Source organism: Callithrix jacchus, chromosome 5 (genome assembly GCF_049354715.1).
Source record: "Callithrix jacchus isolate 240 chromosome 5, calJac240_pri, whole genome shotgun sequence".
NCBI classification, from domain to species: Eukaryota; Metazoa; Chordata; class Mammalia; order Primates; family Cebidae; genus Callithrix; species Callithrix jacchus.
The window spans coordinates 18,921,981-18,935,456 of record NC_133506.1 but is presented as its reverse complement, the minus strand read 5'-3'; the positions used below and the strand labels follow the sequence as shown (position 1 = coordinate 18,935,456).

At 39.9% G+C, this 13,476-nt stretch overlaps 1 pseudogene; it reads right to left on the bottom strand.

The window, feature by feature from the left end:
• Window positions 1-974: 974 nt before the first annotated feature.
• On the bottom strand, window positions 975-1,198 carry LOC108591961 (anaphase-promoting complex subunit 13 pseudogene; annotated as a pseudogene).
• Between the last annotated feature and the right edge of the window lie 12,278 nt (window positions 1,199-13,476).

Here is a 13,476-nt window from a genome sequence, read left to right as displayed (position 1 = left end):
AAAGTTTGAAAATACCATGAAGAATCTTAGGAATGCTAGTAATTAGTGAATGGGATATCTATATATCCATAACATCTATAGCGTAAACCTACTCAGAAGGCTTTTTGCTGAGGGCTTATGTTTAATAAGCCCTCCTGGTGACTCTGATGCAGGTTCAAGTCTGAGACGCACAAAATTAAATGAGATAGCATTTGAGATGCAACATAGCGTAATGATTAGGGAGATGGCACTGGAGCCAGAGTATTTCCCCTATGGGCAAGTTCTATAACACGAAATGTTATTAACACTCCTGTGTCTGTCTGGCTTCTGGCTTTCTTTCTTTATTTTTTTTGAGACAGAGCCTCATTGTATTGCCCAGGCTGGAGTGCAGTGGTGCAATCTCTGTTCACTGCAACTTCCACCTCCCGGGTTCAAGCAATTCTCTCCTGCCTCAGCCTCCCAAGTAGTTGAGATTTCAGGCCCCTGCCACCACGCCTGGCAATTTTTTATATTTTTAGTAGAGACAGGGTTTTGCCATATTGGCCAGGCTGGTCTCGAACTCCTGAGCTCAGGTGATCCAACCTCCTCAGCCTCCCAAAGTGCTGGGATTACAGGAGTGAGCCACTGCACCCAGCTCTGGCTTCCTCTTTTTTTTGCCTTTCTGTCTCATACCTTCAATCATTTGTGTCACAGAACACATGTAAGTACTTGGGAGGAAATAAATTTTTACAGTAAAGCAAAATCTGAGTTAAAGGCAAGTGTTTAACCAATTATATTCAGTTACATACTACTCAATAAAGAGTTTTAGATTTACAGAGCCAAACAATTCTGCACTCCTGAGGAGTCTCAGTTTTTCATTCTGTGAAGATTTTCATGTTGCATGTATACATTATAGTGTTGATTTATTACTCAAAGATTTGGTTGGGAGATGGAAATAAAACCTTTTTTATTTATTTTTTTTTTTTTTAATCCATGCATGAGAAAGGAGCCAAGTGTCAGTTTCCAATGAGGGGAATGTTCTCATGGAGGTGCTGTAAGGTTAAGTCTGCCCACTTCATTTTTTGTTCTTTGGCATGTTCTGGGTGCCAACATTCTCTTGTTCAGGTTTAGGAAGCTCATTCAGTGGAGTTGCAACATCCTCCTAAGGCAGTTTCTCTTCTCAACAAACATTGTCAATCAAATCCAAGATCCTTCCATCTCTTTGTACTTCACTGTTCATTTTCCTGGAGCTTTGACCTTGTCAGATGGGCGCCTGCTTCACCCGTGCCCGTGCACCAAGTTCCTCTGTACCATACCCTCACCATCACATGATTCACACACTCTTCTCCCACATCCCTGCATGTAGGTGAACTCATCTGCTCACATGGAGGGAGAGTCTGGAGAAAACCTTGTATCTTTTTTTTTTTTTGAGACAGAGTCTAGCTCTGTCACCCAGGCTGAAGTGCAGTGGCACTACCTCGGCTCACTGGAACCTCGCCCTCCTGGGTTCAAACAATTCTTTTGCCTCAGCCTCCCAAAGTAGCTGGTACTACAGGTGTGTGCCACCACACCTGGCTAATTTTTGTGTTTTTTAATAGAGATGGGTTTCACCATATTGGCCAGGCTGGTCTTCAACTTTTGCCCTCAAATAATCCACCTATCTCGGGTTGGGATTCCTCCCATAGTGTTGGGATTACAGGCATGAGCCACTGTGCCTGCCCTGAAGAGTTTGTTTCTACTTAGAGTGAGGAAGCACTGGGTGGAATGAATGTGATGATGACAGAGGCTGGACATAAGCTTTCTTTTTTGTTTGAAGTCTAGGTAACTGGGTTTTTATCCTTCAGTACCAGTCAGTCATTAACTATAGACCACCCAGCATTGGGAGGATAGAATGCTGAACCTCAGAGGCACCTTTTAGGTTGAAACTATGGAAACACAGCAGGCAGAATCAAAGAGATGGGCACAGAGAACCAGTAGAGGGCCTCAGGACCTGGGGGCTCACCAACAGCATCCGCTTCAGAGATGGTACAGCTTGAGCTTGAGTGCAGGGCAGCTGATGGGGTATGAAGATGAGGGTGATGGAAAGGAAGTGAGGGCAGCACCAGACCCTGGGCCCTTGATCTTGGGAGAATGGTGAAGCAAAAAAAATAAGGAAGGTGTTGGGATCAGTTTCGGATAAAGAATGTACAAAATTGTATTTTCCATAAATCCATTATTAAGAACATCAGAGCTCAACTCAACTTACAAGTGATGCAAAGGCCCTAAAAATTTGTAAGTTGTATGAACTCAGAGCCCCTGTAATGCTGGCGTGCCACTTCTTACCTCAGTGTATTAATTTATTTTCATTTTTCAAAAATGTCTACCTAATTTTTACACATGAGGGTGATCAAAGTGAAACAGTATTAAACACTTTCACTTGCTCTGAGAAAACATAATTGGTTGGCAATGCTTTATTCCTACGAACAATGAAAGTTGAACTAGATATTGATCACATTAGTACATTGTTCAAGTTAAACAAGAATGATCAAGAAATTGTTAATATGCATTTTCTCTGACCTCCAGGGTTAGTCTAAATGAAAAGTATTACTCTGTTAAAATATATGCAAGAGCAATTTGTAGTGACAAACTAAATTGTGATAGATAAGGGAAAAACAGGCATTTGAAGAAAACAACAAATATTTTCTAACCTAATGTAACTACTTGAATCTTAATGCTTGGGCAGTGTTCTAATTTCAGTTTAACTTAGCACACTTCCTGTTTGCTCATTATAGTCGGGAAGCTATTCTAGATCTTGTGGGAGACGGAGAATTTGAAAGCCTTGGCTCCGTGGATTGTTCTTAAAAGGTTTTTGGTTTTTCTTCTGAAATAACAATAGATATTTAAATATTCACAATGTCATTAAGCTATGAGATCTTGAAGTAATCATTTCTATGCTTTATTCAAAAGTCACTGATTTCCACCTACCATGTGCCAAGCATTGTGTAGGTAATGTGACCTTTAAGTCCCCCTTTGAAATGAGAAAGTAATAGCATCTTTCATGCAGGGGTGCTGTGAAGATGAAATGACTGCTCTTCCAAGTGTGGTCCTTGGACCAGCAGCTTACACAAAACCTGGGCACTTGCTAGAAATGCAGCTTCCTAGCTTCATTCCAGACCTGCTGAATCAATATCTGTAAGGATGGGGTCTTAGAATATGTTTAATAAGCCTTCCTGGTGATTCTGATGCAGGTTCAAGTCTGAGAAGCACCATATTAAATGGGATAGCATTTAAGATGCAGCATAGTGTAACGATATGAACACGGGCACTGGAGCCAGGCTACTTCCCTCATGGGCAAGTTCTATAACCTTGGAACCTTCACTGAACCTCACTATCTTTGGTTCCTCAACTGTATGATGGCAGATAGTAATATAGGCGGTATTTAGAACAGGGTTTGGTACCTTGTACCTTTGGTATCATGCTCAAGAAACTTTACCTGTCATCTTGGTAAAAATTGGCAATTTTCTGGTGGATGGGGTTGATTAATACTGGATGTTAAGAGCTCAGGTTAAATGCAGACTTCAATCAATGTTGACTGTAAGGCCTGAGGCAAAATACCTCAGTGCTCAGCCTCCGAATCTTTAGAAGATACTAGCAACTATCTTCTAGAGCTCTTGTAAGAATGTAAAGGTGTCTGGGACACAAGAAAAGTCATGAAAAAATGTAATGACCAGTACTACTAGCCATTATATTTGTAGTGGAGGAAAAATAATTTTCCCTCTACCCTTCTGAGTTCTTAGCTATGGACCCCTGTAACAAAAAACAAATTAACCTAAACAAGAGTTTTTAAACGTTCATTTCAGATATACATGGAACATAACCAGGGATTGAGTAACTCTTATGAGATGGCTTGGATCTCCAGGCTATGTGACATCTTCAACAAAGAATAATAAGTTTTTAAAGAAGCGAGAAGACAAAAGAAAGGGACCTTTAGTCTCCAACAGCGGCAGATTGTGGGAAGGCAAATATATGGGAAACCGGTGGTCGGTAAAGACCAACTAGTAAAGTTTGTTCTGTAGACTCCTCTGGTGCCACCTCCAGGCTGATAAGCATCTACAGGTGTCTTTGGTGATCAAACTTTGTCTTTCCTGGTAGAAAGAGGAGGAAGGACGCTTTTGTAAACTTACGTCCTGTTTCCAAGCAAATAAGGGTAGTGAAGAGAGCTTTCCTTGTATCTTGTTTTTCTTAATTGCCTTTGGCTCAGAATAATCTGTATGCCAAAGTAGCATATTCTGGCCTACACAGTAATGATATAAAGTTGTGACTGCTAGATACAGCCTGTGTAATGGAGCTTTATGCAGACCCAAAGGCCTGGTGTTGCTCTTAGGGGGAGAGGCAGCAGGGTACCAGGAGAGTATCCAAGTCCTTTGGTTTGAGCCCAGCCCCCTCACTCAGAACCTGAGAATTACCTGGTCATTCTGTTGTTCCCCACTTGAGCTCTTGCTCAACGACTATAAAAAATCAGCATATAAGTTACTATGAGAAAAGTGCAATTCCATTAAATATCTACATGCAGGATGGTAGAAATGACATACCATGGCCCTGCATCACCCCCCTCACTACCCACTTTCTGTCTTCTTCTTCCCTCCTTCCTTGCCATTCCCTTCCCTTCCCTCCCCTCCCCTCCCTTCGCTTCCCTTCCTTTCTTCTTTCCTCTTCCCTACTTTCCTGTTTCCCCTCCCCTCCCTCCTTTCCTCCTTTATTTTCTTCTTGTATTTTAAATAAGAATATATATTAAGGGCCGACTGTGTACCAGGCTTTGTGCCAGACATGTGGTTCATTGGTGAGCAAAATGAGAAACAGTTTCTGACCTTGTGGTGCTCACTGAATAGTTGGGAACATAAATATCCATCCGTCTGTCCATCCATCCATCCATTTATTCATTTTCTTGAAAAATATTTATTGAATATCTGTATATTGTGGGCACTCTTTTTGGCATATATAAGGCTGACAAACAAATGAATATAAAATTTTGGATGGAACATATACAACAAAAAGAGGTCAGTGATATTAGGAGACTTCATAATAGGGATATAATCAAAAGAAGAGTTTGCAATAATTGTTTTCTTTCTTGTCTTGTTTTCCCCTTAACTCTCCAGTAAAGGGTAACACACATACAGAGGAGTGTACAAAATATAAAGGTGCAATTCAAACAATTTTCACAAGGAAACACACCCACGTTACCAACACTGAGATCAGCCAACAGAATGCTACCATCCTCACAGAAGCCCTCTTCATGCCCCACTCCAAGTCACCACCCTGTGAAAGTAGCAAACATTCTGATTTCTAATACCATGGACTAGTTTGCTTATTTTCAAATTTTATAGAAATGGACTCATGCAGTCTAAACTCTTGCATCTGTGTCTTTCCACCTCAATGTTATATTTGTGAGATTGATTCACGATGGTTTGCATGTAGTTGTAGGTTATTCATGCTCATTGCTGGATAATATTCTGTTGTATGAATATACCACAATTTATTTTTTCCATTTTACTTCTGTTAGGAATTTGATTAGTTTCCAATTTGGGACTATTATGAATAAAGCTGCTACAAATACTCTATTATAGGATGGGACGTGGTGGCTCATGCCTATAATCCCAGTGCTTTAGGAGGCTGAAATGGAAGGACTGCTTGAGGGAAGGAGTTTAAAAGAAGCCTGGCCAACAAAGCGAGACCCATCTTTAAAAAATAAAAATTAAAAATTAGTCAGGCATGATGGAGCACGCTTGTAGTGCTAGCTACTTAAAAAGCCGAGGCGAGAAGATCTCTTGAGCCCAGGAGTTCCAGACTGCAGTGGGCCATGATTGTACCAGCCTATGTGGCACCACTGAGACTCTGAGAAAATTATATTATATGCCTTTTGGTAAAGAAATATATACTTTTTTTTTTTTTTGAGACAGAGTCTTGTTCTGTCACTTAGGCGAGAGTGCAGTGGCACAATCTTGGCTCACTACAGCCTCCATCTCATGGGTTCCAGCAATTCTCCTGCCTCAGCCTACTGAGTATCTGGGATTACAGGTGCATGCCACCATACCCAGCTAGTTTTTGTATTTTTTTTTTTTTTTTGAGACAGAGTTTCGCTCTTGTTACCCAGGCTGGAGTGCAGTAGTGCGATCTCGGCTCACCACAACCTCCGCCTCCTGGGTTCGGGCAATTCTTCTGCCTCGGCCTCCTGAGTAGCTGGGATTACAGGCATGCGCCACCATGCCCACCTAAGTTTTTGTATTTTTAGTAGAGATGGGGTTTCACCATTTTGGCCAGGCTGGTCTCAAACTCCTGACCTCAGGTGATCCACCCACCTCGGCCTCCCAAAGTGCTGGGATTATAGGTGTGAGTCACCACACCCGGCCTATACATTTCTATTGATTATACACCTAGTAATAAAAGTGCTGAGTCATAGTGGGTGGCAAACATTGAACTGTCATGGTTAGTGTTAGCTTTCCAAAGTGGTTGTACCAGTGTCCACACCCACCATTAGTGTGTGGAAGTTTCAGTCAGCAATGTTTCCTAACCAGGGGCATTTCTGTGTTTATCCATGGCCTTCTCAGCACTAGGAGCATTAGTTAATGTTGCATTTGATCTTCCTGGACATGAAGAGTTGTGATAGGAGAATTCAGAAGAGGACAGTTTTTCCTCCAACTAGAATTACTTGGAATTTAAAGGCAGAATGAGAAAACTGTTGTCGTCAAAGCAGGCTTTCTAAAGCAATAATAACATTTCACATTAACAAATATAATGGGGTGACAATTAAAAAAAAATTTTTTTTAATTTTCTGTTTCCATTACTCTTTGCTGTTGGAATGTCTAACTGTTCTTGAATGACAGAAATAAAGCATCTTCTACGATACTCTCTGGTGCACCTGTATTTCTTTAGAGAAGATGGATGGGCTGTTTTGAATGTTGTTTGGTTATTTAAAATACTGCAGGAGAGTTCAGCAATTTTCCAGCAACCTGAAAAATAAGTCATGCTTTGTTGGTTCTTGGCACTGTAGCTTAAATGATCTTGTGAATAAACATAAAAGTAAGTAAATTCTAAAAGTAATGTGCAAATGACCCCAAAAAACATAACCTTAACCTTTGTCTTGAAGACTCTCATCACTAAGCAAAGTGAAAAAATTTCTAATTCAACAGAACCCAGTCTTGTGGTCCCAGGATCCTCGAATATAAGGGAAGGAAATTAATCTTAATATTAAGGTCAGGGGCCAGGTGTGGTGGCTCATCCCTGCAATCCCAGCCCTTTGGGACGCTGAGGTGGAAGGATCACTTGAACCCAGGAGTTCAAGTCTGCAGTGAGCTATGATCGCACTGTTGTACCACTGCACTCCAGTCTGGGCAACATAGTAAGACCTAATTTCTTAAAAAAAATTAAAATTAAAAAATGTTAAAAAAAAGGACCAAAGTCAGGGAAAATTCAGGATGAATAACCAAGAAAGAAGCAGCTGTATGTCCATGTCATAGGGGATCTGTGCAAACCCAATTTCTATGAAATAGAAAACATAGAAATCAACCAGCAAGAAAAAAAGAAATGAGAAGTTGAGGAACCAAGCACAGGTAGGCATGTCAATTGGTAAATCAATCACTGTGGGCTAGGCTGCTCTGGGTAACAAATGGACTCCATATATCAGTGGCTTACACAAATGTTTCTTTCTTGTTAATGCTTTGTGCCCTGTGCCTGCTTGCTGTAGCTCTGTCCTATATCTTCTGCACTCTGTGTACAGGCTGACAGATCAGCTTTAATCTGTGTATTAGCTACTTCTTGCCACATTAATCCTACAATTTCAAACCACCACAAAACTATGAAACTTCAGCAACACTTAGGAATAAACATTTATTTTTTTCTCATCTACATGCCAGCTGGACAGTTATGCCGATCTGGGCCTGGCTCGGCGGAGCTCATCTTGGTTCATGCACCTATTTGGGGATGGACTGGCAGTAGGCTGGTCTAGGATGGCCTCAGCTAAGACAATGCATCCCTGGTCCACTGGTCCTCTCCTTCTTCAGCTAACCAGTGCTGAATTACATGACGGTATCAGGATTCCAAAACAACAAATGGAAGAGTATAAACCATCTTGCAAATTAGATAACAAAAAAGCACATTACTGCTTCTACCACATTCTGTTGCCCAAATTATTTCTCAGGCCAGCCCAGCTTCTAGGAACAGGGAGCTCCATATTTTGTGGGAGTTGCTATCAAATCATATGACAGAAAGAGAAGTGAGAAGTTACAGTCATTTTTGCAATCAGTTTTCTAAAACCTGGAGCATTGCTGGTCATGATGGCAAAGGAAAAGGAAGCACATCACTTCTCTCACATTTCATTGTCAGAGCAAGTCATGTGACCAAGGCAGATGTCAACCCAGTAGGCAAATAGGATCCTCTCTCACAGATGGGCAATGAATATTTGTAAAAATAATACAATCTTTCGCAGAAGTTAAAGAGACAGGGAAAAAAAATGTAGGTTTCTTTCAGCGTGTTAGTGTCTAGGATAGACATTGTCCTGGCATGAGAATGTTTTCTGGATGTTAGACAAGACATGAGAAAGTTGTTAATGCACTTTCATTTTTCAAAAATTCTGTCCCTTGAAAGTCCCTTTAGCATATAGCTACCTCTCACTGGCATAACCACTAGGTCAGCCTATTATCAATCTGGCCCTTGGAAGCCCTGTTCCAGACATGGCAAATGGTACAATGAATTCAAAAAGAACACTTGAAATAGGCACTTTTTAAAAACTTGGTTTCCCATCCAGTCAAAATTAGCTGGTACCAATCCAAGTTCACAAGCTCAAGTGCATAAGAAATTCACCTGTCTTTATTTTCCGCAACTCTAGTTAATTTCTATTGTAAGACCCTATGCCACAATAAAGTATAAGTTAATTTCAGTTAATTCAGGGTCTCCACATATTTGCCCAAGGATGGACATTTAGCTCTGAGGTATTCATTGTGTCATGGTTTGCATGGCATGGGATCAGGGGTATGGATTCCTCTGTCACATTGATCTTTGTGAGCCATCCTTCACGTGGCTCTCAGTCCTTGGTCCTACCGATTACTGGTTTATAATCCTCAAGTTCTGTTGCAAGATCTCAGATGAGGGTCTTTCTCTCCCACTTTAGACACAATGGACACATGGGCTTCTGTCCCACTTGCAATGGGTAGCCCAAAGGAGATTTTAAATTCTTTTACTATTGTCAGGCCATCCTGGTCTGCAGGAGACATTAAACATCCCTATGCCACATGGGGTTGAAGGCAGGGACTTGGTCAAGTTGATGAAGACCAACTGGCTAGACATAATCTGCTTCTATTTCTTCCTGACTGCTTGGAATTTCACCAAAGGAGGCTTAACCCTTACTTCATTCTTCCAAACCTATCCTGCTTTTCAATCAATCTGCTCCCAAGGAGGTGTGCCTAAGCTCTTATGGTTTTCCTTTCTTAGGGAGTCACCCCATACCCGTTCTTCTCCTCAAGTCCCTTATTTGGTTTGAGAGGTGGGTAAGCCAGTAAACTTTGCTTTTCCGAATCTCACCTTCTCAAAAATCTATTTTATTATCTGTGTATATGAGCTTCCTTTCTTCCCACAGGGCCTGACCTTTTACAACTCAAAAGCCTGGAAAAGAGTTGTTTATCTCCTTTTATTATATCCCCCATTTTTTGAGGCAATGAACATAAATATGACATTACCAAAATGTGGGTGAGAGGAAGAGACAGGAATCAACAGGAAGTAGCAGGAATGAAAATAACAAAAGTGAAGATGATTGTTGGTGTGTTGGGAAATGTTTAACAACTGCTCTCAAACAAACAAAAAAGATAAAAGCCTTGATCTGTACTGTTTACTAATTTCTGTGGTTTAAATACTCCCACCATGGTTAGTTTCACAGTACCTATGTGACATCACCAATGTGACAACACAAAGTTGAGAAAAGACAGGTGGCAGGGGATGTTTTGTAGTATTTTCACCATATAGATGCAAAAGACATAACTAATCCCAAGACCATACAGAATAATTAATGTAGTGAAATAACATACAAAGTGATAAAATTATGTTCATTAACTTTGTTTTAATATAATCTATTTAACAGCAAGTGTATGTAATTTAATTTTTAATAATGGTTTCGCTTAACTGGTTTACAAAATGTCTGAAAATTTCAGAATAGGCTTTCAGCACCTCAAAATTGTTAATATATTAAATACCATTGTTATTATTTTATGACTATTTTTTGACCCAAAGGAAAATAGGCCTTTTTTTTTTTTCTCAGAATGTGAATTTGGTCATTTAGCAATTATGAGTGTTCTGGATGTCTCTGAGCCCTACTTCCCATTCTTTCAGACTCACCTATGATACAGCTATTTGCATCAAGCTCATGCCATTTATTTTTGTCTTTTGATTTGTGCCCAGGACTGTTTCAGCCTAACATGGAAATGTGGGAGTTGTCTGCACCCACTGGGGCAACCCTTAACTAATTGGGAAAGAATGTGATGTATAATTAATTCTCTCCACTGATTTTCATTTACTATAAGCTTCATTTACAGCTCCATAATGTATTGTTGGATTGAATTTCCTCCCATCCCTGTTACATTCTCTGTTGCCTTGGCTCCTGATCTTTGAGAGAACTTCCCGATAAACTACTCTTACCAAAGTCCTGGCTCAGGCTCTGCTTTCAAGAGCACTTCCAATTAAGAAAGTGACTCCACCTGGTCTCACACCACTATCCTAGAAGGCTTATGTGATCCAAGGATACCTGCAGTAATTTGGAGCATGCATGTGTAATTTTTTACTCAGAAAGATTATGGTATATAGACAAAAAATTTAGAAACTGTAGAAACAAAACAGACCAAAAGCTGTGATTTGGGCACTCTCTGTTATTGAGAAAAATCTGTCTCTCCACAGGCCTTGAGACAACAAATAATCTAGGAATAGATGTTCCCATGAGATCATTTATGATGATCTCATTTCACAAATATATATTAGAAAGATGTGACAGATTGTAGTTTCAAATTGACTATAACAAGATCTCTCGTCTTACATGTTCTTGTTACAATATGAATTTGACTATGCTATCATCAAAAAGTGGTGGTCCTACTTCATCTGGACTTCTATAACAAAATGTCACAAACTGGATAGCTTATAAACAACAGAAACTTATTTTTCACAGTTCTGAAGGCTGAGAAGTCCAAGATCAAGGCACCAACAAATTCAGTGTCTGCTGAGAGTCTGTTTCCTGATTCCTAGATGGTGGCTTCTCTCTGTCTTCTCACATGGTGGAAGAAGCAAAGGCAGCTCTCTGGGGCCTCTTTTTTAAGGGCACTAAAAAACAGCTTCTGAGATTCATAAGCCACCATTTGAACAATTCAGCTGCCTTGAGACCACCATGTTGTGAGGAAGCCCAATCTAGTCCATGTGGAAAGAGAACACGGGAAGGACCTGAACCTACTTAGAGAGGGAGAGAGAGAGAGACAGAAATGGAGAGAGAGAGAAAGAAAGAGACAGAGACAGAGACAGAGAGAGACCTGATCTAGCCACGAGCTGTCTCAGTTCCTTGCTGTTTCAGAGACTCCAAGCTAGAAATACCCAGGCAAGCCCTTCTTGAATTCCTGTCCATAGAAACTGTGAGAGGTAAGAAATTAATTGTTGTTTTAAGACACTACATTTTAGAATGATTTGTTATGAACAATAATAACTAGGACAAAAGAGTTGCTTAATTTATGTACCTTTCTTCATGCTGGTAGACAGCCAGTCTTATCTGTTATTGGGAGATTAAAGGACAGGCTTGAAGTTCAGCTGGGAAGCAGGCAATTACTATAACTTAACTTTTTTTTAGACCTTGGAGATAGTAATGGCTGTTCTTGACGACTGGAGCAACTAAGTAGTAAATGAGCATGTAATGCTGAAGGCATTTTGAGTTATGCCTGTATTTTTATAAAGTAGAGGTACTTGTTTTTTACTTTATAATTTTTATGTAATTACAAACTTTACAGAAAACCTGCAAGACTATTAATACAAAGACATTTCACACACCATTCAACCATTCATCCAGATTCACCAATTGTTAACACTTTGCCACATTTGTTTTATTACTCTCTCTCCCTTTATACACACATACACACACACACACACACCACACACACACACACACAACTTTTCCAAACCACTGAAAACATGTTACAGAAATTATGTACATTTACCTGTAATTCTTCAGTGTGTGTTTCCTCAGATCAAGGCTATTCATTTCCATAACCACAGTACATATCAAATTCAAGAGGTTTAATATTGATAGAATACTAATTAATATTCTATCAACAAATATTATTTAAATTACTCCACTCAATCATGCCCTTTTTAAAAATTTCAACTTTTAATTTAGATTCAGGGTGCGGGTTTGTTACATTGTGTGACACTGAGGTTTGGGGTAGAATTGATCCCATCACCCAGGAAGTGAGCATAGTACCATTTAGGTAGTTTTTCAGCCCTTTCCTTCCTCTCTCCCTCCCTCTCTCCCTGCTTTTGGAATCCCCAGTGTTTATTGTTCCCATCTTTGTGTCCCTGTGTACCCAATGTTTAGCTCCCATTATAAGTGAGAACATGTGGTATTGGGTTTTTCTGTTTCTGTGCTAATTCACTTAGGATAATGGCCTCCAGCTGCATCCAAGTTGCTGCAAAGAACGTAATTTTGTTCATTTTCATAAAAGTGTCCTTTATGCCAACTTTTTTTTCCTGGTCCAGGATCCAATCGTGGTGCATACATTGCCTTATTTTCATTTTCCATTTTCTCAAAAAAAGTTGCTGTTTTGTTTAGCTTTCTAGAAAAGTCTATCACTATGTTTGTCATTACTATCAAAGATATATAGAAGCTGATCTGGCCTTCTGTTGCCTTTGTAAGATAACTTCCGAACCTGGTTTTCAATACTGTCTATATCTGGCTTAACAAAGTTAAAAGATACAGAAGCATTCACTCAGCCAGGAGAGATGTAAGTGTAGCTGTGGCACTGTTCACGTATATCCAGGCAAATGAAGTTTGTTTACTGAATTGAAAACCACCTGCTACTTGACATTTAAGATATTTAAAGAAGGAATCAGAAGATTAAAGATTTGCATTTCTTATGAATAATTAATTATTATTATGCACCTGGAAATCGAAAACATGTGTGTTACAGGGCTTTGAAGAGGATAGTGTAATTCGCTTGGGGTTCTGACTGGTTTGAAAGGAAAATGTAATAGATCTTCATTCTCTCACCAACCAGCTGCCTGTTTTTTTTCTGACTGAGAGTGGTGGTAAGCCATTTGTTTCTTATTAACTAAGTGGCTCACCCCATTTTGAATATGTCTGTGTCTATAGTAACATATCAGACATAACATGTATACTGGGATGAATTCTAGACAAATAAGATAAGTTTGGGCATATTTGGAAAAGTTGACCATACACCCTAGAGCAGGGAACTGTTGGAGACATGGTCTCCACTGGTGGACTGGTGAAGCCTAGAAGCCCTTCTCAAA